Source organism: Vulpes vulpes, chromosome X, assembly GCF_048418805.1.
Source record: "Vulpes vulpes isolate BD-2025 chromosome X, VulVul3, whole genome shotgun sequence".
Lineage (NCBI taxonomy): Eukaryota > Metazoa > Chordata > Mammalia > Carnivora > Canidae > Vulpes > Vulpes vulpes.
The window spans coordinates 44,702,610-44,730,073 of record NC_132796.1 but is presented as its reverse complement, the minus strand read 5'-3'; the positions used below and the strand labels follow the sequence as shown (position 1 = coordinate 44,730,073).

Sequence of the window (27,464 nt, the reverse complement as noted above, 5' to 3'; positions counted from 1 at the left end):
CAGTGAGAATGGGGAAAATTAACAAGGCAGGAAACCACAAATGTTGGAGAGGATGCGGAGAAAAGGGAACCCTCTTACACTGTTGGTGGGAATGTGAACTGGTGTAGCCCCTCTGGAAATCTGTGTGGAGCATCCTCAAAGAGTTAAAAATAGTCCTGCCCTACGACCCAGCAATTGCACTGTTGGGGATTTACCCCAAAGATGCAGATGCAATAAAACGCCGGGACACCTGCACCCCGATGTTTCTAGCAGCAATGGCCACAATAGCCAAACTGTGGAAAGAGCCTCGGTGTCCATCGAAAGATGAATGGATAAAGAAGATGTGGTTTATGTATACAATGGAATATTACTCAGCCATTAGAAACGACAAATACCCACCATTTGCTTCGACATGGATGGAACTGGAGGGTATTACTCTGAGTCAAAGTGGCCAAGACTGAGGATCCTCCGTTTCCCTTTCACCTCCGCTAATTCAGCTCCAGCCAAGCCCACCATACACCCTTGAAAAGAGGACTAGGGTAGGAGCTAAGAAAATCAAGCCAAGTCCCCAAATACTACTTGAATACAAAGTTGAGGCAGTGGATTCCTTCAAGACAGAAACCCAGGAGAAGATAATTCAAGGGGATCCCTTTACTACTGACGCCACACAGCCCAGCGCCTAGTTTTAAAAAAAGGCCCGGGGCAGGTTTTAGCATCGGAGAGGAGGGTTGGGGAACAAATGTCTACGTTTGGTGGAAACATGTAAGGGCACCCCCATCTCACGGGAGAGAGTTCAGTGAAAAATGGCAACAACTCGTGCGGGTTGTCTGGGGCGAGATTTCTTAAAGACAATCTAAGTTGTCCCATTAGGAACCTCGCGCTTATGTGAGTCAGAACCAAAAGTGCTCGCTGGGCGACCTGAGTGGATGGGGTGACTCTGAATCCCGTCAGGCTAGACTGTCAAGAGGGTGGAGTTACTTAAATGGGGCAGGCAAGCAGCTGGAGAGTGTATTGGGAGGTGGAGCAGGGTGGGGCTGAGAACTGTCAGGGAGAAGGGAGGGGGTGGGGCAGGGCCCTGGCTGGGAGTTCTGGCTTGCCCTTGGCGGTCTCCTCAGTCTCAAGCAGCAGCAGGTGTAACTCAGGCCAATTTCACTTCCTTATTGTCTCAGGAAGAGGCTTACAAGCACACAGCTTGATCACTATCTTTTCTAGTTAAGCTAACTCACCAGGGGAGGATGAAAGGGATGTGAGATTTGGGGGGTGGATAATAAGGGAAGGAAGTGAAGGTGAAAGAATGGGTGGGGAACGAAAAATGGAAGGAACTGAGAATAGTGAAAGCTCCTTTAGTCTCTCAGATACCAGACCTCTAAGAATAATAGAGTTCTCAAAGCCTTGAGAGTGCCTCTCAGTGAAGCATTGATAAAGGATCCCTGTAGAGCTGGATCCATAGGATAACAGCCACATTTCCAGGATTTCTTTGTCCTTGCCTGAAAGTCGTTCTCTAACTCATTTTAATAGGAAGCCAGAAATTCACAAGCAACCACAAGCTCTTTTCAGTGCCTCTTTTCTACCACAATTCTTTTAGAGGGGAGGAAAGAGAAGAGAAAGAAACAAAGTAGAGGGAGGGAGAAAGCAGAGGAACAGAATACATAATAATAGCTACTGTGTATTCAATACCTAATAGGGGAAGTTACTGGGCCAGGTGCTTTTACATTCATCATTTCTTATTTCTTTTTTAAAGATTTTATTTATTTATTCATGAGAGACAGAGACAGCAGAGAAGCAGGCTCCATGCAGGGATCCTGATGTGGGACTTGATCCCAGGACTCCAGGATTGCGCCCTGGGCTGAAGGCAGGCACTAAACCGCTGAACCACCCAGGGATCCCTTCACATTTATTTCTGATATCAACCCTGGAAAGTAGGTATTATACTCTCCAGGATCCTATTTTTTTCCAAATAAGGAAATTGAGATTCAGAGCCCAGTACTTCCCAACACATATATGCCCACTTCCTTAATATTTCTACCTGAACGTCTTCTAATCATCTTATCTTTTCTTAGTTTGCACCAAACTCTCTGTTCTCCTTGCTGTAGTTCACCACCTAACTACTTGAATGGAATCATCATGCACCTCAGAAACTAAAGCGGCACCTTGAGAATTATCTTTAATCTGCTGTGATCTGGAGTCTACCTACCTCTCAAGCAGCAGAGCTCTTGCTGCTTACCTGCATTACAAATCCCTAAGAATGCCAGGCTTGTTCCATCTTCTATACTTTGACTCATCTTGCTTTCTTTGTCTGAAATGGCCTAAGATCTCTCCCCACACATCCCAGAGGACAGTGTTAAGTTTATTACCAGAAAAAAATAAGGATATTTTGGAGAAAGAAATCTAGTTAGATAAGGAGGAGAAAGCCTGGGAGGAGATTGTGGGAGAAAAACAATGACAATTTACAAACCATACAACCTTGGGTAAGTGACTCTACTCCTCTATAAGTCAATTTCCTCATCTATCTTTTTTAAAGGTATATTGTTAGTTCCAGTACTTCTCAGAGTTGCCAAAATGATTAGATAAGATACAGAAATGGCTTTACAGGGATCCCTCTGTGGCGCAGCAGTTTAGCGCCTGCCTTTGGCCCAGGGCGCGATCCTGGAGACCCAGAATCGAATCCCACGTCGGGCTCCCGGTGCATAGAGCCTGCTTCTCCCTCTGCCTGTGTCTCTGCCTCTCTCTCTCTCTCACTGTGTGCCTATCATAAATAAATAAAAAAAAAAAGAAATGGCTTTACAGTGAAATTAATGAAGCTTGAGCTTCAGAACCCCTCACTTGAATGAGCTCTTTTCAAGACTCTGGGAAGGACCAGTGTGTTTTTCTTAAAGATGGTCCCCAAAGCTATATAAGCTTCAGGCCTCACAAAAACTGGAGATGCCTCTGACGAGATTATACTCTACAAAACACAGTGACTAGCACAAAGAAAGCACTCAATAAAGGATAATTATTATCCTTAGCAATGGCAGCTCTTAAATCTACTAGCCATAGAGTCTCTTTCTGGCCATAGATATTGGGAATATGCCTCCATGTTTCCCATAACTCCCATCCTTGTATATATGAATAGACTAACTTATACAATTAATAACTAAATTGCTTAATTTAAACATTCAGAGGGATCCCTGGGTGGCTCAGCAGTTTAGCACCTGCCTTTGGCCCAGGGCGCGAACCTGGGGTCCTGGGATCGAGTCCCACGTCGGGCTCCTGGCATGGAACCTGCTTATCCCTCTGCCTGTGTCTCTGCCTGCCTCCCTCTCTCTCTCTCTCTCTCTCTCTCTCTCTGTCTATCATAAATAATTAAAAAAGCATTCAGAGACATGATTAAATTCAGCTTAGGAATGGCCAATGGGTAAGGAGTAGATGACAGGGTATGAAATTCTCCTAGTAGAGCACCTTCCTAGGCAATCTCTAGGAGGCCTGCTAAAACTTTCATAATTTTAGTTGTACTCAGGCTGATAACTTTATGAGCAAAGACCTTGGCTAGTGGTGTGTGTGTGTGTGTGTGTGTGTGTGTGTGTGTGTGGTATGTGTGTTGGGGCTAGGAGGTTGGGTATGCATGGATTTTTCACACTAGATCTAGATGATACCACACCTATAAATTGGAGGAGGAAAGAGGCTTAGCAAACAAGCCAAACCAGAAAAACTGGGAACCTCAGCCTCATCTGTAGTAAAGGAATAACATGCTTGGCCTGCTCCCCAAAATGTATATTCCTAAGTCAGGGAAGGATCCTATTTAGTGTAAAAGAAAAAGATTTGCATTCTTGCTTTCATATTAAACAATAAATCTATAAGATTGCCTAAGGAAATGTATAAAGAGAAAAGGAACTCCTTAATCACTGAGTTACTCCAGAGAGACACAGGCCCCGTATGTTCATCATCCTTGCATTATCACAAGCAGGTCTCACATCCCTACCAGGGGAGTTGTGTCCATTTCCCACTGTTTCTCAAACTAATGGGAGATTGGTTTTCATTCTTATGCCCATTGCAGTCTTATCACTTCCCTCAGAAAGTGAAATGGGAAAAAAAGAAGTAGGGTACTGTGTCTTTGGTGCTTGCTTTTTTTATAAAGATTTTACTTATTTATTCATGAGAGACACACGGAGAGAGAGAGAGACAGAGACAGAGACACAGGCAGAGGGAGAAGCAGGCTCCTCGCAGGGAGCCCGATGTGGGACTCCATCCTGCATCCTTGGATCAGACCTGAACCGAAGGCAGGTGCCCAACCGCTGAGCAACCCAGGTGTCCCTCTTTGGTGCTTTCTTAAAACATATCCACTAACATACATATTGAAGTACTGCATCCTTACTCTTTCCTTCCTCTGCTCCTGTGTTATAGTAGTCCTTTCCTCTCAAGTCAATATCACAAATGTAGTTAAAGCAGCCTACCATGAAGCTACAATGACAGGACATTACCTTCTTAAGTCAGGCTAGTGGTGAATTTAAAAGAGTAAGGCAGAGAAATTAGCAGTAGTAATTCACTTCCTAAGGTGAGATAAATGATTTGATCTTGGAAGAAAGTCTAATTAGTATGTCATAGGAATTGAGGCAACTACATCTGTTTCCATGGTCAAAACACAAAGCTGGACTTGCCAGGGCAATGTGAACAACAGGTTGAAAGAATATAAACAAATATGCTGAATATAAAACATTGGAGACGAGGTATTCATCTATTCACAGAATGTTGTTGTAGGAAGGGCCTAAAGAGGTTATTTCACCTAGTATTTTTCAACATGTGGTATGCATACTAATAGCAGAATAAGGATTGTCTTAGATGGTATGCAGATAAATATTTTCTAATAGTATGCATTTATTTTTATGCTTGTCTTCTATTTATAAGAGTAAAACTTACTGTCTTTATGGTAATGCTATTTTTAAATTTAAATTACAGTTGGTTAACATACAATGTAATATTAGTTTCAGGTTCAACACTTCTGTACAACACCTGGTGCTCATCACATAGGTGTACTCTTTAATCCCCATCACCTGTTTAATACATCCCCCCAACCATTTCCCCTCTGGTAACCATCAGTTTGTTCTCTATAGTTAAGAGTCTGTTTCTTGGTTTGCCTCTCTCTCTTTTTTTCCTCTTTGCTCATTTGTTTTGTTTCTTAAATTCCACATATGAATGAAATCATATGGCATTTGTCTTTGACTGATTCAGCCACTCCAGAAAACAGTATGGAGATTCCTCAAAAAGTTAAAAATAGAAATACCCTATGATCCAGCAATTGCATTGCTTGAATAAATACTAATTCAAAGGGATACATACACCTTGATGTTTATAGCAACATTACTATGGAAACAGCCCAAGTGCCATCAACTGATAAATGGATAAAGAAGATGTGTGTATATACATATATATACACACATACATATACAGGGGGATATTAATCATAAAGAAGTATGAAATCTTGCCATTTGTAATGACATGGATGGACATAGTGCTACATTTGATAATCTTACTATAATAAATCAGTTTATTTAAGGAACCATATTAAGTACATAATGATACAGGTGATACACAGATAAAGTCTAAATCATGAAAGTGAAATATAAATAATTACACTTTAATAAACAATGGCTGAATGCAATTCTCTTCCCAATCTAGGAGTTCCTTTATTAGTCACCTTGGTTTAGAGTCTAACCCACGAATCAATAAATATTAGCAAGCCTGCCTCATCCTCCTGTGCCTATGGCAGAATTGCTAATAGAACATAGAAGTTTTCCACTGGTCCCAGATGAAATTTTATACTCTTTCTGAACCTACTTCAACAGGAAGTTTTCCTTGAACCTCTATTTTGGGCTAAGGGGCCCTTTCCTAGCCCTGATAGCACTCCGACAATACTTCTCTCATGAAGCTGACCACATTATAGTACACCTATTTTTTTTTTTATATAATGGTCTCATACATTTGCCTGTCAGTTCCTTGATGTCAGGAGTTCAGTCATCAGTAGTTCCAATCGTGTTTATACTTTTAACTCTGAGCATATGCTTTTTATATGACAAGTATGTAGAATTGAATAATTTAGAAACACAATGGTATGTATGTATACTGGCTTCACCATTTACTAGCTGTGTGACCTTGGGCAAGTTATTTAACATATCTGGGGGTTGGTGTCTGTATAACATACGAATAATAATAGTACCTAACTCATAGGATATTCAGAGGATTATTTTTTTAAAGATTTTATTTATTTATTTATTTATTTATTTATTTATTTATTTATGAGAGAGAGAGAGAGAGAGAGAGAGAGAGGCACAATCACAGGCAGAGAGGGAGAAGCAGGCTCCAAGTAGGGAGCATGACACGGGACCTGATCCTGGATCAGGCCCAGGGCTGAAGGCAGTGCCAAATTGCTGAGCCACCCGGGATGCCCAGAGGATTATTTTTTTAACATAATACATGTACATGTAGCATACTTAGAACTGTATTTGACACAGAGTAAGCAGTATATAAAAATAAACTTTTATTATTTTGAACTGAAAAATGCCTCCTTGAGAATTCTATTAATCCTGGGATTGATCTCTGGAGAAACACAAAGCAAGGCTACTTCTTCCATGTCATGGCTTCTCACATATCTCACTTTCTTTTCTCTCCCTTAAATATCTTTGTTTAATCCATATACTCCCTACATGTTTTCTTGGTTAATCAGAGTGAAATTTTAATGACTCCCAGGTGAAGGATGTTATTTCACAGAGGCCAAAGTGCTTTCCCATCCTGATAGCCAGGTAAAAAGGGCGAGTATAAATATCTCTATTACCAGAAAATCAGAGTTGAGGCAAAAGTCATCCCTCATTTAAATATAATAATGAAAAATTGGAAATAATCCAAACATATAGAAAATATTGGGAAGCTAAATTATAGTATATACATATGATAGATTATACAACCATTAAAATGTAAGTTTTTCAATAATTCTCAGTGGCAATGAAAAATATTTATGAAATACTGTTAAGGGTAAAAACAAGACACATAAATACATTTGCATTTACATTATCATATAAATTTTGTTTGACATACATGCAACATATTCTTAACAGAAAAAAACTCACATTTAATATTAAAAAAGGATACCAGAAGAGTTTGGGAGATGGCAGCAAAGGAGCAGGATCCTAGACTCACCTTGTCCTATGAACACAAATATATAACTACTAAATCATCTAAAACACCACAGAATACAACCTGAAAATTGATGCAATGAACTTGAGAACTAAAGAGAGAGAAAAGGCCACATCAAAGAAGGGAGGAAGTACAGAGATTTTTTTTAGGGGAGAAATGAATGGTGGGTGCTGTTGAGGGAATGGAGCCATGGTTGTGGAGAAGGGTGAAAGAGAGAAACATACAGGGGAACACACAAGAGGATCCCCAAAACCATTAGCTTTGAAAACAAGAGGGGCTGAATTTTGTGAATTCTTGCAACCAGTGGGGCTTAAAGTATGGAATTTTAATGTCAGCAGGTTAGGCTGAGACTGAGCTCAGAGGGCACAACACTGCACCTAGAGAGAAAGAAGGAAAACAAGATGGGGGCAGACATCATGGAAACAGTTATCTGAAGAATGCCTGGGGTATTCTGGGACTGAGAATACTTGCTATTCTCAGAACTTCTCCCTGAGAGGTAGCCCTCCCAGTGACACCTCTCCAGGAAGAAAGGAGGCGGCTGGTGGCATTTCTGCACCGCCACTGAGCATGAATACAGAGCCACCTGTGGGAAGAAGTACAGCAAGGACATGGCTGCCTAACTAGCTTACACCAAGTCTCACACCTTTGCACTCTAATGGAAGTGCCCTTCTTGGTCACACTTGCTACAGACTCAGTGAGGCAAGCTTCATCCCCAGAAGATGAGCACAAACTCCTGCCAACACCACATCTCCTGATCAAAGAGTTTTTGCAGGGCCTCAGTTCTGGAGTAAGTGGTGTCAAGTCTCATTTTATAAGCAGACCACAGCAAACCTAATTTTTTTTTAATTTTTATTTACTTATGATAGTCACAGAGAGAGAGAGAGAGAGAGGCAGAGACACAGGCAGAGGGAGAAGCAGGCTCCATGCACCGGGAGCCCGAGGTGGGATTCGATCCCGGGTCTCCAGGATCGCGCCCTGGGCCAAAGGCAGGCGCCAAACCGCTGCGCCACCCAGGGATCCCCACACAGCAAACCTAATTTAAACTTACCATATTCAGGCCAGGGACTGAACACAGCAGGTAAGGAGAGCCTCTGCATATGAGTGGCCAGAGGGATAGAACAGGCAAAAAAAAAGCAGTAGAGCACGCATAGACACTCTCTGAAATTCCAGGCCCTGACCACTACATGACATCTTCTTAAGGCCATTAATTTCAGGAGCATGAGACATACCTTGCTTTTCTTACACAAGGAAGAAGGAAGAGACATTGACAAAATGCAAAGAAGGAGGAATCTATCCCAAATGAAAGAATAAGGAGGCCACAGACACAGTTCTAAACAAAAGAGATATAAATGAACATGCCTGATGGAGAATATAAAGCAACAATCATAAGGGTGCTCACTGGGATTCAGGAAAAAATAAAAGACAGCAGGGAGACATAAAAGAGTTAGAAAAGAATCAATTGGAGATGAAGAATGCAATAAACTAGATGCAATAAACAAGAATGCAATAAACAAAATAGGTTTAATACGATGAACAGCGGACTGGAAGAAGCAAAGGAACAAATTGGTGACCTAGAAGACAAACTAATGGAAAGTAATGAAACAAAACAAAAGAGAGAAAAAATAAGTATGCAATATGAGATTGGACTCAGGGAACTCAGTAACTCTTAAAGGACTCCCAAAAGAAGAGAGAAAAATAGGGAGCAGAAAATTTATTTGAAGAAATAATAGTTGAAAATCTCACTAATCTGCATAAGGGAACAGACATCCAAACCCAGGAGGCACAGAGAACTCTCACTGAAATCAACAAAAGCAGGCCAATACCAAGACATATTGACATTATTGCAAAATATTTGCAATATTGACATATTGCAAAATATAGTGATAAAGAAAAAGTCTTGAAAGCATCCAGACAAAATAAGTCCTTAGTTTATAAGGGAAAACCCATAAGGCTAGCTGCAGATTTCTCAGTAGAAACTTGACAAGCCATAAGAAATTGGCATGATATAATCAAAACACTGAATGGGAAAGATTTGTGCCCAAGAAAACTACCCAGTAAGGCTAATGTTCAGAATAGAAGGAGAGATAGTCTCCAAGACAAAAAAAATAAAGGAGTTTGTGACCACTAAACCAGCCCTGTGAAGAAAAATGAAAGGGGACACTTTGAGGGGAAAGGAGAGACCAAAAGTGACAAAGACAAGAAAGGATCAGAGAAAATCTCCAGAAACAACTTCAAAACAAGTAATAAAGTGGCATGTATCTATCAAAAAGTACTTTGAATGTAAATGGACTAAATGCTCTAATCAAAACACATAGGTTATAAGATGGATAAGAAGAAAAAAAAGACCCATCTATACACTGCCGAGGAGAGACACATTTTTGACCTGAAGACACCTGAAGATTGAGAGGATGAGGGATGAGAGTGAGAGGATGTGGAACCATTTATCATGTAAACAGATGTCAAAATAAAGCTGGAGTAGAAATACTTGTATCAGACAAACTACATTTTAAAACAAAGATTGTAACAAGAGATGCTCTTCATCTATAACACTATAGCAGTATAACATAATAAAGGGGAACATCAAACAAAAAGATATAACAATTGTAAATATTTATGTCTTCAACTTTCAAGTACCCAAATATATAAAACAATAACAAACAGAAAGGAACTAATTAACAATAATAAAATAGTAGGGTATATTAACATTCTTGTTCCATCAATGGGACAGATCATCTGAACAGAAAATGAACAAAGAAACAATGGCTTTAAATGACACACTGGACCAGATGGACTTAACAGATATATTCAGAGTACTCCATCCTAAAGCAGCAGAATGCACATTCTTTTGCACATGGGGCATTCTCCAGAATAGATCACATATTGGGTCACATGGGGCACATGGGGCATTCTCCAGAATAGATCACATATTGGGTCACAAATCAGGCCTCAATAAACACAAAAAGATTGAAATCATACTGTACACCTTTTCTGATCACAATGCTATGAAATTTGAAGTCAAGAACAAGAAAAAACTTGGAAAGACCACCAATAAATGGAGATTAAAAAACATACTACACAGGGGCACCTGGGTGAGTCAGTTAGTTAAGTGTCGGACTTTGGCTCAGGTCATGATTTCAGGGTCCTGAGATTGAGACCTGGGTCATGCTCCCCATACACTAAGGAGTCTACTTGTCCCTCTGCCCCTCCTCCCACTCATGCACACTCTCTCAAATAAATAAATAAATAAATAAATAAATAAATAAATCTTTTAAAAATGTTACTAAAGAATAAATGAGTCAACAAAGAAATCAAAGAAGAAATAATAAAATTATGCAGAAACAAATGAAAATGAAAATACTATGGTCCTAAAGTTTTGGGATACAACAGCAGAAGTCCTTAGAAGGAATTATATAGCAATACAGGCCTAACTCAAGAAGTAAGAAAAATCTCAGATAAACTGCCTATGCCTACCCCTAAAGAAGTTCAGAAAAGAATAAAAAAATTATCATAAAACCAGAAGAAGGAAGGAAATAATAAAACATAGGGCAGAAATAAATGAAGTAGAAACTAAAAAACAAAAATAGAACAGTATCAATGAAATCAGGAGCTGGATATTTGAAAAAATAATAAAATTGAAAAAATTTCTACCCAGACTTAGCAAAAAAGAAAGAAGACCCAAATAAATAAAATCACAAATGAGAGAGAATAACAACCAATACCACAAAAATACAAACAATTGTAGGAGAATATTATGAAATACTCTGGGCAAACAAGTCAACAACCTGAAAGAAATTCATGAGTTCCTTGAAACACACAAACTACTGGAACTGAAACAGGAAGAAATAGAAAATGAGAACAGACTGATAACTAGCAACAATATTGAACCAGTAATAAAAAAACTCACAACAAACAAAAGGGCCAGATGACTTCACAGGTGAATTCTAAACATTTAAAAGAATTAATACCAATTCTTCTCAAATAATTCTAAAAAATAGAAAAGGAAGGAAAACTTCCAAATTTATTCTATGAGGCCAGCATTACACTGATACCGGACCAGATAAAAACTCCATTAGAAGAGAGACCTATAGGCCAATATTCCTGATGAACATAGATGCAAAATTCTCAACAAATACTAGCAAGCTGAAACCCACAGTATATTAAAAAAATCATTCACCAGAATCAAATGGGATTAATTCCTGGGCTGCAAAGGTGGTTCAATATTCATAAATGAATCAATATGACACACCACATTAATGAAAAAATGGACATTCAGTGGAAACAGAAAAAGAAATTGACAAAGTAGGACATCCATTCATGATAAAAAAAAAAAAGAAGCCTTCAACAATTCGGCTTAGAGGGAATGTACCTCAGGATAATAAAGCCCATATATGAAAAACCCATGGGGAACACCATCCTCAATGGAGAAATACTAAAAGATTTTTCTCTTCAGGTCAGAAACAAGACAAAGATGTCCAGTATCTCTACTGTTATTTAACATACTATGGGATATCATAGCCAGAGCAATCAGAGAATAAAAAGAAATAAAAAGCATCTAAACAAGCAAGGAGGAAGTCAAATTTTCACTATGTAATACGACATGATACTCTATATAGAAAACCCAAAAGACTTCACCCAAACCTGCTATAAATGAAAAGAAAATTAAATAAAGTCACAGGATACAAAATCAATGTAAAGAAATTTCTTGCATTTCCGTACAACAATAATGAAGCAGCAGAAAGAAAAATCACAGAATTCATCCCATTTACAATTGCACCAAACACCATATGACCAGCTAGGAAGAAACCTAACCAAAGAAGGGAATGACTTGTACCTTGAAAACTATAAAAAAAACTGATGAAATAATTGAAGATAACACAAAGAAATGGAAAGACATTCTGTGCTAATGGATCAGAAGGACAAAGGCTGTGAAAATGTCTATACTACCCAAAGCAATCTACAAATGTGATGTAGACCCTATCAAAATACCAAGTGTAAGGGAGCAAAGAAGATGGCAGAGGAGTAGGGGACCCTAAGTTCCTTTGTCCCTAAAAATCAGATAGTTATCAAATCATTCTGAACACCTGCAAAATCACTTGAAGATCAAAAAAAAAAAAAAAAAAAGAAAAGAAAAGAAAAGAAAAAAAAAGAAACGTTGCAATTTTACAAATAGAAAAATGACCACGTGGGGCACTTGGGTGGCTCAGTGTTTGAGCGTCTGCCTTTGTCTTGATTCTTGCATCGGGGTCCTTGCAGGAAGCCTGCTTCTCCCTCTACATATATCTCTGCCTCTCTCTGTGTGTCTCCCATGAATAACTCAATAAAATTAAAAAAAAAGAAAAGTGACCACTTTTTGGAAGGTAAGAGGTGTGGAGACCTGAATTCAGGGGATATATTGGAAGATAGGGCAGCAGGGAGGGAGCTAACCTAAAGAGGCTACCACAAATTATTATATGCAGCAGAACACAAAATCTTAAGTTTTAGAAGTCTATTATAGTGGGGGACGTCCCTGGCTTACAGGTGCTCAGGTGGCAAAGCTGGGCAGAATCCCAGGTGGAACAGTGTAGTTTCAGGATATCCAGGGTCACAAGAATAACAGGGGTGCCTGAGTACAGCTGGGTTCCCAGGCATCAGAGTGGGGAAACCAGCTGAAAACAGTCTAGGCACCAGCTTTCTGCTTGGTGTTGCCATAAACTGCAAATCACTGCAGGGTTGCAACACTGCTCTCCTGGCAGGGACCCAGCAAAAGGCAGAAGCTTGGCAAGAACTTTCCTCCCCTAGGAGGAAGACTGTGGGTCTATACCCCAGGAGTCCATACAATTTAGAGACTTGAACCTCAGTTGCATGGCTGACATAAAACTGCTCAGGCCAGGGCTGCGTGAACACTGAATTCAGATGGAAAACAGGGAGACAGGGGTGATTGACTGCTTTTCTAGGAGGGCTCACTGAAGAGTAGGTGGCACAGATTTTCAGGTCTGGGGCTAGAGAGTGGGATGTCACAATATTCATCCCCCTATAGGTGCTGAAAGCCTTCAGGGATTAAAACAGCACCACATAATGGAATCCAGAGCTACTTACACTGAACTTTGAACCCCGGCAAAAGAGGTGAGTTTCCACCAGGGAAAAGGCACCTGAGAATTGTGCAACAGGTCCCTCTCCCAGAAGACCAGCAGGAACCAACAAAATTTCAGTTCTTGGGGAAAACAGTATATAGTATCTGTGGTTTTATTTTTTTTTTATTTTATTCTTTAGTCTTTCAGTTTTATTTTTGTAGCTATTTTCTTATTTTTATTTTATTTTTTAAAAAAATATTTATTTATCTAACAGAGAAAGATAGAGACCAAAAGCAAGGGAGCTACAGAGGGAGAGGGACAAACAGAATACCCACTGAGCAGGAACCCAAAAGTTAGACTCAATCTCAGGACCCTGGGAACATGACCCGAGCCGAAGGCAGACACTTAACTGACTGAACCATCTAGGTGCCCATAAATTTTTATTTTTATACATACTTTATGCATATATTTTCGTTTCCTTTCCTTTCTTTTTATCACACACAAACACACATGCACACACAATCTTTTGTATTTTGGGATCTAGTTTCCTTTAAGAAGCAGACCAAAATATACCCAGGATCTAGTTTTTTGTTTTGATTTGTTTTCTGATTGACTTTCTCTTATTTTGTTTTGTTTCTGTTCTCTTCTGGTTTAGTTTGATTTTTTTCTGATGTTGTTGTTATTATTGTCTTTTATTCTTTTCTTCCCTTTCCTTCTATTATTTTCTGGATATAATGACAAGACAGAGAAATTCAACCTAAAAGAAAGAACAGGAGGGACTCCTGGGTGGCTCAGCAGTTCAGCGTCTGCTTTTGGCTCAGGGCATAATCCTGGGGTCCTGGTATTGAGTCCCACATTGAGCTGCCTGCATGGGGCCTGTTTTACCTCCCTCTGCCTGTGTCTCTGCCTCTCTCTGTGTGTCTCTCATGAATAAATAAATAAAATCTTTTTTTAAAAAAAGGAAAGAACAGAAGGTAGAACTCACTGCTAGGGATTTAATCATATAGACATAAGTAAGATGTCTGAACTAGAACTTAAAACAGTAATTATAAAGAGACTCACTGAGCTTGAAAAAGGCATAGAAAACATTAGAGAATCCCTAAATGTAGGAAAGAACTAAAATATAATCAGACTGAAATTTAAAAGTGCTTTTATGGAGATGCAGTCACAAATGGAGGTTTTAACAGTGACGATGAATGAGGCAGAGAAGAATTGGTGGTATAGAAGACAAAATAGTGGAAAATAACAAAGGTGAACAGAAGACAGAAAGACAAACACTGGATTACAAAGGGAGACTTCAAGGAATCAGCAACCCCATAATGTGAAATAATATCCAGATAATAGGGGTCCCAGAAGATGACAAGAAGCGGTGGCCAGAAGGTGAGTTTGAAGAAATTAGAGCTGAAAACCTCCCTCATCTGGGGAAGGAAATAGGCATTCAAGTCTAGGAGGTACAGAGAAACCCCCTCAAAATAAATTAAAATAGGTCAACACCTTGACATATAATAGTGGCATTTGCCCATCTCAGGGTAAAGAGAAAATCCTGAAAGCAGCTGCAGACAAGAGGTCCTTAACGTACAAGGGTAGAGATATGAGGCTGGCAGTAGACTTCTCCACAAAGACCTGGGAGGGCAGAAAGTACTGGCATGATATATTCAATGTGCTAAAGAGGAATAATATGCAGCCAAGAATATTTTATCCAGCAAGGCTGCATTTAGAATAGGAGGAGAGGGGCAGGGCAAGATAGTGGAGGAGTAGGGGTCCTCAAGTCACCTGGTCCCACCAACTTACCTAGATAACTTTCAAACCATCCTGAACACCTATGAATTCAACCTGAGATTTAAAAAGAGAATAGCCACAATGCTACAAAGAGAAGGGTATTCGCTTCTAACAAGGTAGGAAGGCAGAAAATAAAATAAAGTAAAAAAGAATCAAGTGGGCGAGGTGCACTGTGAGGAGCCGGGCTAAAGCCTCCGAGACAGGAAAGCCCAGGCCTGGAGAAATGGGAACTTTAAAAATCAGCACCGGATTCTTCCTGGACAGAAAAGCGCTTAGCAGGGAAATCGGGCAAAATCGCAGGAGGGGCAGTGAAGCCTCCAGTCTCCTGGAGTCACTAATAGAGGAAGTGTGCCTTGTGGAAAGTGCACCACAAACCATGGACAGATTTCGGTAAAGGGCTGGAGCACGCACCCAGCAGGGCACCTGGGAGAAGTGAGTCGGTTAGGCTAGGTGGACAGCTCTGGACGGAGGATTCTGTACCCTGCTGCCTTCCAGAGCCACGGCCCCAGGAGCACAATTCCAACAAAAAAGGGCCCAATCCCAGGGCGACAGTCGACACAGCCCACGATCCTGCACTCCCCACAGGACAGGTGGAAGCGGACAGGGCATAGACCAGCAAGGGCTCTCCTGCTACCGGGCGCCCCCAAGCTGTGCAGATCAGTGCACCTGTGCCAAACTGGGAGCATCTAGGCCATTGTGGACTGGGAGACTGCATTAGTTACTAGCAGGGAGCTGAATCCAGAGCTGGAAATCTGGCCACTGCCAGTGTTGCTTTTCCTCCTTGTTTCACCTTGTGCCTGGGAGAGGCGGGGCCACCAGGGAACAGAGGTCTTACAGGGTAAACATCTCCCACTGAGCCTGGTATCTGGCAGGGGGCAGGCATCTCCCCCAGGTACACACACCTGAGAATCAGCGCAGCAGACCCCACCAACAGAAGACCAGCTGGAAGAACAGAAGAGCAAGCTCTTGACAAAACAGCACTAGAAAGCTCCAAAGCTCCAGGGGAAGTTGAGGGAATTACAGTATATAAAACTAGAGGGTACCACTCCTATTTTTTTCTTCCTTTTACCAGTACAACTCATTTTTATATCAGACTGTAAATTTCCAATTCTTTTCTCTCTTTTCCCACCTTAATTACAATATTTTACCACCTCTTCATTTTTAAGTTTCTTACTTTTTGACTTTCACATTTCTACAACTACAGGTCTTAGATATATTTCTGACTTCTAGATTCCCTTCGATGTACTCAACTTAATTTTGGGAGATATAAAGATATGTTTTTTTGTGTGTGTTTTTGTTTTCTCTGCCTGATTTTGTTCTACGATAGTGGAAGTTAATACCTTCTAAAACATGACAAGCATGCACCCAGAACCAAGTGGTATACCATGCTGGTTCATTCTATGAGATTAATTCTCTCTTCATTTCCATTCTGCCCCCTCTTTTATCTAATTTATGATTTGGTGGTCAATGGTGGGGCTCTCTACAAGTATTTCTGGTTTATATAATTTTGGAACTGAGCCATCTTCTAACAATACACAACTTAATATACTCAGAACCAAGAGGATCACCCTTTAAAACTCCTTTATAGACTACATCCTCCCTCCACAACACCTTCGTCAACACCACCATTTCCCAGTCCCCCCTTTTTTCTTTTTTCTTTTTTGCTTCTTCTTTGAGATTATTGGCCTTTTGTTTAAAATTTGTTTTTCACTTGATGATGTTGTTTTATTTCATACTGATCTTTGTTTTCAATTTCTGGTCTCTGACCTTGTCAGAATCATCTAGGATGAAATTCACTTAGGTCGTGGTTGATATTCTTGACTCAGTCCACTCATACAGGCACTCTGCACTGAGAAAACTGACTAGAAGGAAGAACTCACCACAAAAGAAAAAAATCAGAAAAAGTACTCTCTCCCATGGAGTTACAGAATTTGGACTCCAATTCGACGTCAGAAAGCCAATTCAGAAGCACAATCATAAAGCTACTGGTGGATCTAGAAAAAAAAGCATAAAAGAGTCAAGAGACTTCATGACCACAGAATTTAGACCTAATCAGACCGAAATTAAAAAACAATTAAATGAAATGCAATCCATACTGGAGGTCCTAATTATGAGGGTAATGAGGTAGAAGAACGAGTGAGTGACATAGAAGAAGAGTTGATGGGAAGGAAGGAAGCAGAGGAAAAAAGAGAAAAACAATTAAAAGATCATGAGGAAAGGCTAGGGGAAATAAATGACAGCCTAAGAAGGAAAAATCTACATTTAATTGGGGTTTCAGAGGGTGCTGAAAGGGACAGAGGATCAGAAAGCGTATTTGAACAAATCATAGCTGAGAACTTCCCTAACGTGGGAAGGAAAAAGGGCATTCAGATCCAGGAGATAAAGAAATTAGGCCCTAAAAACAATAAAAACCATTCAACACCCCGACATTTAATAGTGAAACCTGCAATTCCAAAGATAAAGAGAAAATCCTTAAAGCAGCAAGAGACAAGAGATCGCTAAACTTTATGGGGAGAATTATTAGGTTAAGAGCAGACCTCTCCACAGAGAACTGGCAGGCCAAAAAGGGGTCCTAAATGAAGAGAACATGCAGCCAAGAATACTTTATCCAGCAATGCTCTCATTCAGAATAGAAGGAGAGATAAAGAGCTTCCAAGATAGGCAGAAACTGAAAGAATATGTGACCACCAAACCAGCTCTACAAGAAATATTAGGGGAACTCTGTAAAAGAAAGAGGAAGTCCAAAGAAATAATCCACAAACACAGGGACTCAAGAGATGTCATGATGACACTAAATTCATATCTTTCAATAGTAACTCTGAACGTGAATGGGCTTAATGACCCCATCAAAGGTGCAGGGTTTCAGACTGGATAAAAAAGCAAGAACCATCTATTTGCTGTCTACAAGAGACTCATTTTAGACAGAAGGACACCTACAGCCTGAAAATAAAAGGTTGGAGAACCATTTACCATTCAAATGCTCCTCAAAAGAAAGCAGGGGTAGCCATCCTTATATCAGATAAATTAAAGTTTATCCCAAAGACTGTAGTAAGAGATGAAGAGGGACAGTATATCATACTTAAAGGGTCTATCCAACAAGAGGACTTAACAATCATGAATATTTATGCAACAAATGTGAGACTTGCCAAGTATATCAATCAATTAATAACCAAAGTTAAGAAATACTTAGATAATAATACACATGTACTTGGAGACTTGAATATGGCACTTTTTACAATTGATATATCTTCTAAACACAGCATCTCCAAACAGAAAAAGCATTAAATGACACAGGGGACCAGATGTATTTCACAGATATTTACAGTACTTTACATCCAAACGCAACTGAATACACATTCTTCTCAAGTGCACATGGAACTTTCTGCAGAATAGACCACATACTACGTGACAAATCAGGCCTTAACCGATACCAAAAAATTGGGATCATCCCCTGCATATTTTCGGACAATAATGCTTTGAAACTAGAACTAAAACACAAGAAAAAGTTTGGAAGGATTTCAGACACATGGAAGGTAAAGACCATCCTGCTAAAAGATGAAAGGGTCAACCAGGAAATTAGAGAAGAATTAAAAAGATTCATGGAAACTAATGAGAATGAAGATACAACCATTCAAAATCTTTGGGATACAGAAAAAGCAGTCCTGAGGGGAAAATACATCTCAATGCAAGCATCCATCAAAAACTGGAAAGAAGTCAAATACAAAAGCTAACTTTGCACCTAAAGGAGCTGGAGAAAAAACAGCAAATAAGTCCTACACCCAGCAGAAGAAGAGAATTAATAAAGATTTGAGCAGAACTCCATGAAATAGAGACCAGAAGAACTGTGGAACAGATTAACAAAACCAGGAGTTGGTTCTTTGAAAGAATTAATACGATAGATAAACTATTAGCCAGCCTCATTAACAAGAAGAGAGAAAAGACACAAACTAAAAAAATCATGAATGAGAAAGGAGATATCACCAAGGAAATACAAACTAGAAAACCTGAACAGTCTGATAATCAAGGAGGAAATTGAAGCAGTCATCAAAAACCTCCGAAGACACAAAAGGCCAGGACCAGATGGCTTCCCAGGGGAATTCTATCAAACGCTTAAAGAAGAAACTATACCTATTCTACTAAAGCTGTTCCGAAAGATAGAAAGAGATGAAGTACACCCAAACTCGTTCTATGGGGCCAGTATCACCTTAATTCCAAAATCAAAAACCCCACCAAAAAGAATTATAGACCAATATCCCTGATGCACACAGATGCAAACATTCCCAACAAGATAGTAGCCAATACATTAAGAATATTATTCACCATGAAAAGTGGGATTTATCCCTGGGATGCAAGGCTGGTTCAACACTTGTAAAGCAATCAATGTGATAGATCATATCAACAAGAGAAAAAACAAGAACCATATGATCCTCTCAATAGATGCAGAGAAAGCATTTGACAAAAGACAGCATCCATTCCTGATCAAAACTCTTCAGGGTGTAGGGATACAGGGAACAATTCTCAGCATCTTAAAAGCCATCCACAAAAAGCCCACAGCACATATGATTCTCAATGGTAAAGCACTGGGAGCCTTTCCCCTAAGATCAGGAAGAACACAGGGATCTCCACTCTCACCACTGCTATTCAACATAGTATTAGAAGTCCTAGCCTCACAAATCAGGCAACAAAAATAAATTAAAGGCATTCAAATTGGCGAAGAAGAAGTGAAACTCTCCCTCTTCGCAGATGACCTGATACTCTACATAGAAAACCCAAAAGCCTCCACCCCAAGATTGCTAGAACTCATACAGCAATTCGGCAGTGTGGCAGGATACAAAATCAATGCCCAGAAATCAGTGGCATTTCTCTACACTAAAAATAAGACTGATGAAAGAGAAACTAAGGAGTCAATCCCATTGACAATTGCACCCAAAAGCATAAGATACATAGGAATAAAAGAACCAAAGAAGTAAAGGATCTATACTCTAAAACTACAGAACACTTCTGAAAGAAATTTAGGAAGACACAAAGAGATGAAAAACATTCAATGCTCATGGATTGGAAGATGTAATATTGTGAAAATGTCCGTGGTACCCAGGTCGATTTACACATTTAATGCAATCCCAATCAAAATACCATGGACTTTCTTCAGAGAGTTGGAACAAATCATCTTAAGATATGTGTGGAATCAGAAAAGACCCCTAATAGCCAGGGGAATATTAAAAAGAAAACTAGAACCAGGGCATCACAATGCCAGATTTCAGGTTGTACTACCAAGCCTTGGTCATCAACACAGTGCAGTAATGGCACAAAAACAGACACATAGATCAATGGAACAGAATAGAGAATCAAGAAATGGGCACTGAATGGTATGTCAACTATTGTTTGACAAATCAGGAAACCATATGCACTGGAAAAAGGTTAATCTAGTCAATAAATGGTGCTATGAAAATTGGACATCCATATGCAGAAGAATGAAACTAGACCATTCTCTTACACCACACACAAAGATAAACTCAAAATGGATGGCAGATCTAAATGTGAGACAAGAATCCATCAAAATCCTAGAGGAGATCACAGGCAACACCCTTTTTGAACTTGGCCACAGCTACTTCTTGCCTGATACATCTCTGAAGGCAAAAGAAACAAAAGGAAAAATGAACTATTGGGACTTCATGAAGATAAAAAGCTTCTGAACTGCCAAAGAAATAGTCAACAAAACTAAAGACAACCTACAGAATGGGAGAAGGTATTTGCAAATGACCTATCAGATAAAGGGCTAATACCAAGATCTATAAAGAACTTATTAAACTGAACATCAAAGAAACAAACAATCCAATCATGAAATGGGAAAAAGTTATTAACAGAAATTTCACCAAAGAAGACAAACACATGGCCAACAAGCACATGAGAAAATGCTCTACATCACTTGCCATCAGTGAAATACAAATCAAAACCACAGTTAGATACCACCTCACACCAGTGCGAATGGTGAGAATTAACAAGACAGGAAACAAGAAATGTTGGAGAGGATGTGGAGAAAGGGGAACCCTCTTTCACTGTTAGTGGGAATGTGAAATGGTACAGCCACTTTGGACAGTAAAATGCTGAGAACCATACACCCCAATATTTATGGCAGCAATGTAGGTAATATCCAAACTGTGGAAAGAGCCTCAGTGTCCATCAAAAGATGAATGGATAAATAAGATGTGGTATATATATAAAATGGAATGTTACTCAGGCTTAGAAACGACAAATACCCACCATTTGCTTCAACGTGGATGGAACTGGAGGGTATTTTGCTGAGTGATGTAAGTCAATAGGAGAAGGACAAACATTTTATGGTTTCACTCATAGGCAAAAGATTTTAAAAAAATAGTGAAAGGGTTTATAGGGGAAAAGAGGGAAAATATTTAGGAAATATCAGAGATGGTGATATTATATGAGAGACTCCTAACTCGGGGAATTTAACAAGGGGTAGTGTAAGGTGAGGTGGGCAGGGGGATGGGGTGACTGGGTGATAGGCACTGAGGGGGGCACTGGACAGGATGACCACTGGGTGTTATACTATATGTTGGCAAATCAAACTCCAATAAAAAAATATACAAAACAATAGTATAGGAGGAGAGATAAAGAGTTTCCAGGACACGCAAAAACTAATGGAATTTGTCATCACCAATTGAGCTACACAAGAAACATTAAAGGGGATCCTGTAAGCAAAGAGAGAGCCTCAAAGTAACAAAGACCTGTAAGGAACAGATATAATCTACAGAAAGTGAGACTTTACAAGTAATACTGTGGCACTAAATCATAAGTTTAAATAATTACTCTAAATGTATATGGACTAAATTGTCCATTCAAAAGACATGTGTATCAGATTGGATATATATATATATATATATATATATATATATATATATATAAACTTTTTTTATATAAAACTTTTATATAAGTTTATATATATGTATATTTATATATACATTTATATATATATATATAAAACTCATTGACATTTGTCTACAAGAGCCTCATTTTGGACCCAAAGGTGAGGGGATGGGCAACCATTTATCATGCTAATTGAAAGAAAAAGAAAGCTGGGGTATCCATTCTTTTATAAGATAAACTAGATGTTGGGGATCCCTGGCTGGCTCAGCAGTTTGGCACCTGCTTTTGGCCCAGGGCACAGTCCTGGAGTCCCAGGATCGAGTCCCACATCAGGCTCCTGGCATGGAGCCCGGTTCTCCCCCCTCCTGTGTCTCTGCCTCTCTCTCAATCTCTGTGTCTATCATGAATAAATAAATAAATAAATCTTTAAAAAAAGATAAATTAGATGTTAAACCAAAGTCTGTAATAAGACATGAATGGAGGCACTATATCATAATAAAATGATCTATCCAACAAGAAGAATAACAATTTTAAATATTTATGTCCCTAACATAGGAGCAGCCAAATATACAAATTAATAAAGTTAATTTAGTTAAAGAAACTCATTGATAATAATACAATAATACTATGGGACTTCAACATCCCACTCACCTCACTTGACAGATTATCTCAGCAGATCAATAAGGAAACAAAATTCTTGCATGACACACCAGGCCAGTTGGACTTCACAGATATATTCAGAACATTTCATCATAAAGGGACAGAATACTATTCTTCTCAAGTGATCATGGAATATTCTCCAGAATAGATCACATATTGGGTCACAAATCAGGTCTCAACGTGTACCAAAAGTTTGGGATTATACCATGAGTATTTGAAAGCACAGTGTTTTAAAACTTGAAGTGAATCACAAGAAAAAAAATTGGAGGGACCACAAACACATGGAGGTTTAACATCTTGTTAATGTTGTATTTGAACAAATCATAGCTGAAAACTTTCCTAATCTGGGAAGAGAAACAGGCATTCAGATCCAGGAAAAAGAGAGATCCCCCCCCGAAAATCAATAAAAACCATTCAACACCTCGACATTTAATAGTTAAGCTTGCAAATTTCAAAGATAAAGAGAAGATCCTTAAGGCAGCAAGAGACAAGAAATCCCTGACTTTTATGGAGAGGAGTATTAGGATAACGCAGACCTCTCCACAGAGACATGGCAGGCCAGAAAGGGCTGGCAGGATATATTCAGGGTCCTAAATGAGAAGAACATGCAACTCAACGAAATCGAGACCAGAAGAACTGTGGAACAGATCAACAGAACCAGGAGTTGGTTCTTTGAAAGAATTAATAAGATAGATAAACCATTAGCCAGCCTTATTAAAAAGAAGAGAGAGAAGACTCAAATTAATAAAATCATGAATGAGAAAGGAGAGATCACTACCAACACCAAGGAAATACAAATGATTTAAAAAACATATTATGAACAGCTATATGCCAATAGATTAGGCAATCTAGAAGAAATGGACGCATTCCTGGAAAGCCACAAACTACCAAAACAGGAACAGGAAGAAATAGAAAACCTGAACAGGCCAATAACCAGGGAGGAAATTGAAGCAGTCATCAAAAACCTCCCAAGACACAAGAGTCCAGGGCCAGATGGCTTCCTAGGGGAATTCTATCAAACGTTTAAAGGAGAAACCATACCTATTCTACTAAAGCTGTTTGGAAAGATAGAAAGAGATGGAGTACTTCCAAATTCGTTCTATGAGGCCAGCATCACCTTAACTCCGAAACCAGACAAAGACCCCACCAAAAAGGAGAATTACAGACCAATATCCCTGATGAACATGGATGCAAAAATTCTCAACAAGATACTAGCCAATAGGATCCAACAGTACATTAAGAAAATTATTCACCATGACCAAGTAGGATTTATTCCTGGGACACAAGGCTGGTTCAACACTCGTAAAACCATCAATGTGATTCATCATATCAGCAAGAGAAAAACCAAGAAACATATGATCCTCTCATTAGATGCAGAGAAAGCATTTGACAAAATACAGCATCCATTCCTGATCAAAATTCTTCAGAGTGTAGGGATAGAAGGAACATTCCTCAGCATCTTAAAAGCCATCTATGAAAAGCCCACAGCAAATATCATTCTCAATGGGGAAGCACTGGGAGCCTTTCCCCTAATATCAGGAACAAGACAGGGATGTCCACTCTCACCACTGTTATTCAACACAGTACTGGGAGTCCTAGTCTTAGCAATCAGACAACAAAAAGACATTAAAGGCATTCAGATTGTCAAAGAAGAAGTCAAACTCTCCCTCTTTACCGATGACATGATACTCTACATAGAAAACCCAAAAGCCTCCACCCCGAGATTGCTAGAACTCATACAGCAATTTGGTAGCGTGGCAGGATACAAAATCAATGCCCAGAAATCAATGGCATTTCTATACACTAACAATGAGACTGAAGAAAGAGAATTTATGGAGTCAATCCCATTGACAATTGCACCCAAAAGCATAAGATACCTTGGAATAAACATAACCAGAGAGGTATAGGATCTATACCCTAAAAACTATAGAACACTTCTGAAAGAAATTGAGGAAGACACAAAGAGATAGAAAAATATTCCATCCTCGTGGATTGGAAGAATTAACATTGTAAAAATGTCAATGTTACCCAGCGCAATTTACATGTTTAATGCAATCCCTATCAAAATACCATGGACTTTCTTCAGAGAGTTAGAACAAATCATTTTAAGATTTGTGTGGAATCAGAAAAGACCCCGAATAGCCAGGGGAATTTTAAAAAAGAAAACCATAGCTGGGGGCATCACAATGCCAGATTTCAGGTTGTACTACAAAGCTGTGGTCATCAAGACAGTGTGGTACTGGCACAAAAACAGATACATAGATAAATGGAACAGGACAGAGAACCCAGAAGTGGACCCTGAACTTTATGGTCGACTAATATTCGACAAAGGAGGAAAGACTATCCACTGGAAGAAAGACAGTCTCTTCAATAAATGGTGCTGGGAAAATTGGACATCCACATGCAGAAGAATGAAACTAGACCACTCTCTTGCACCATACACAAAGATAAACTCAAAAGGGATGAAAGATCTAAATGTGAGACAAGATTCTATGAAAATCCTAGAGGAGAACCCAAGCAACACCCTTTTTGAACTCAGCCACAGTAACTTCTTGCAAGATACATCCATGAAGGCAAGAGAGCCAAAAGCAAAAATGAACTATTGGGACTTCATCAAGATAAGAAGCTTTTGCACAGCAAAGGATACAGTCAACAAAACTAAAAGACAACCTACAGAATGGGAGAAGATATTTGCAAATGACGTATCAGATAAAGGGCTAGTTTCCAAGATCTATAAATAACTTATTAAACTCATCACCAAAGAAACAAACAATCCAATCATGAAATGGGCAAAAGACATGAAGAGAAATCTCACAGAGGAAGACATAGACATGGCCAACACGCACATGAGAAAATGCTCTGCATCACTTGCCATCAGGGAAATACAAATCAAAACCACAATGAGATACCACCTCACACCACTGAGAATGGGAAAAATTAACAAAGCAGGAAACCACAAATGTTGGAGAGGATGCGGAGAAAAGGGAACCCTCTTACACTGCTATTGGGAATGTGAAATGGTGCAGCCACTCTAGCAAACTGTGTGGAGGTTCCTCAAAGAGTTAAAAATAGACCTGCCCTACGACCCATCAATTGCACTCTTGGGGATTTACCCCAAAGATACAGATGCAATGCAATGCCGGGACAGCTGCACCCCGTTGTTTATAGCAGCAATGTCCACAATAGCCAAACTGTGGAAGGAGCCTCGGTGTCCATCGAAAGATGAATGGATAAAGAAGATGTGGTTTATGTATACAATGGAATATTACTCAGCCATTAGAAATGACAAATACCCACCACTTGCTTCAACGTGGATGGAACTGGAGGGTATTATGCTGAGTGAAGTAAGTGAATCAGAGATGGACAAATATTATATGTTCTCATTTATTTGGGGACTATAAATAATAGTGAAAGGGAATATAAGGGAAGGGAGAAGAAATGTGTGGGAAATATCAGAAAGGGAGACAGAACATAAAGACTCCTAACTCTGAGAAATGAACTAGGGGTGGTGGAAGGGGAGGAGGGCGGGGGGTGGGGGTGAATGGGTGACGGGCACTGAGGGGGACACTTGACGGGATGAGCACCCCGTTGTTATTCTGTGTGTTGGCAAATTGAACACCAATAAAAAATAAATTTATTTTAAAAAAATAAAAAAAATGAAACTGGACCACTGTCTTATATCATCTACAAAAATAAACTCCAAATGGATGGAAGACCTAAATGTTGACAGGAGTCCATCAAAATCCTAGGGAAGAATTTGCTGATCTAAGCCTCTGCAACTCCTCGCTAGTCACATTTCCAAGGGCAAGAGAAACAAAAGCAAAAATGAACTATTTGGGACTTCATCAAGATAAAAGTTTTTGCACAGCAAAAGAAGTAGTAAAGAAAACTAAAGGGCAACATACAGAACGGTAGAATATTTTGCAAGTGACATCATATAAAAGGCTAGTATCAAAAAATGCATAAAGAACTTCTCAAACTCAACACCCAAACGCCAAAAAATTCAGTCATAAAATGTGCAGGGGATAAGAACATATGTTTCTCCAAAGATGATATACAAAGTGAGTAACAGACATATGACAAACTGTTCAACATCACTCAGCATCAGGGAAATCCAAATCCAAACCATAATGAGATACCACTTGACACCAGACAGAATGGCTAAAATGAAAACTCATGAAACCACAGATGGTTGGCAAGGATGTGGGGAATTCTCTTACACTGTTAGTGGAAAGCAAACTTGTGCAGCCACTCTGCAGAACAGTTGGAAGTTCCTCAAAAAGTGAAAAATAGAAATATCCTACAATCCAGCAATAGCACTATGGTGTATTTACCCAAATTATAGAAAATACAGATTCTAAGAGCTAAAGGCACCCCAATGTTTATAGCACCATTATCAACTATAGCTAAACTATGGAGAGAGCTCAAGTAACCATTTATTCATGAATGAATAAAGAAGAGGAGATATGTTTTATATATATATATATATATATATATATATATATATATATATATATATATATTACTCAGCCATCAAGAAAGAATAATACCTGTCATTTGCAATGGCATTGATGGAGTGAAATCAATCTTCCAGAGAAAGACAAATACTATATGATATCATGCATATGTGGAATTTGAGAAACAACAGAACAACGGGGAAAAAGAGAGGAAGAGAGTAGGAGACCAAGAAACAGACTCAACTATAGAGGACAAACTGATGGTTATGAATGGGGACATGGCAAGGGGAAGGGTTAAACAGATGATGGGATATAAAGAGGGCATTTGTTGTGATGAGCACAGGGTGTTGTATGTAAGTGTTGAATCACCTATATTTTTATTTTATTTAAATTAAATTAACATATAGTATTATTAGTTTCAAAGGTAGAATTCAGTGATTCATCAGTTGCATCTTAACACCCAGTGCTCATTACATGACATGCCCTTCTTAAT

The 27,464-nt window shown here is 39.2% G+C and overlaps 1 protein-coding gene across 3 annotated transcripts in view; it reads right to left on the bottom strand.

The window, feature by feature from the left end:
• The window catches only part of KLF8 (KLF transcription factor 8), a 322,445-nt gene that overhangs the window by 90,103 nt on the left and 204,878 nt on the right, over positions 1-27,464 (bottom strand). Inside the window, exon 1 of one of the 3 annotated variants that reach the window (XM_072743577.1) lies at positions 16,853-16,966. The exons of the other annotated variants lie outside the window; for them this stretch is intronic. The gene's annotated coding sequence lies outside the window, so the exon portion shown is untranslated. Of the gene's footprint in view, positions 1-16,852; positions 16,967-27,464 lie in introns of those variants that run through there. 3 annotated transcript variants of the gene reach the window in all.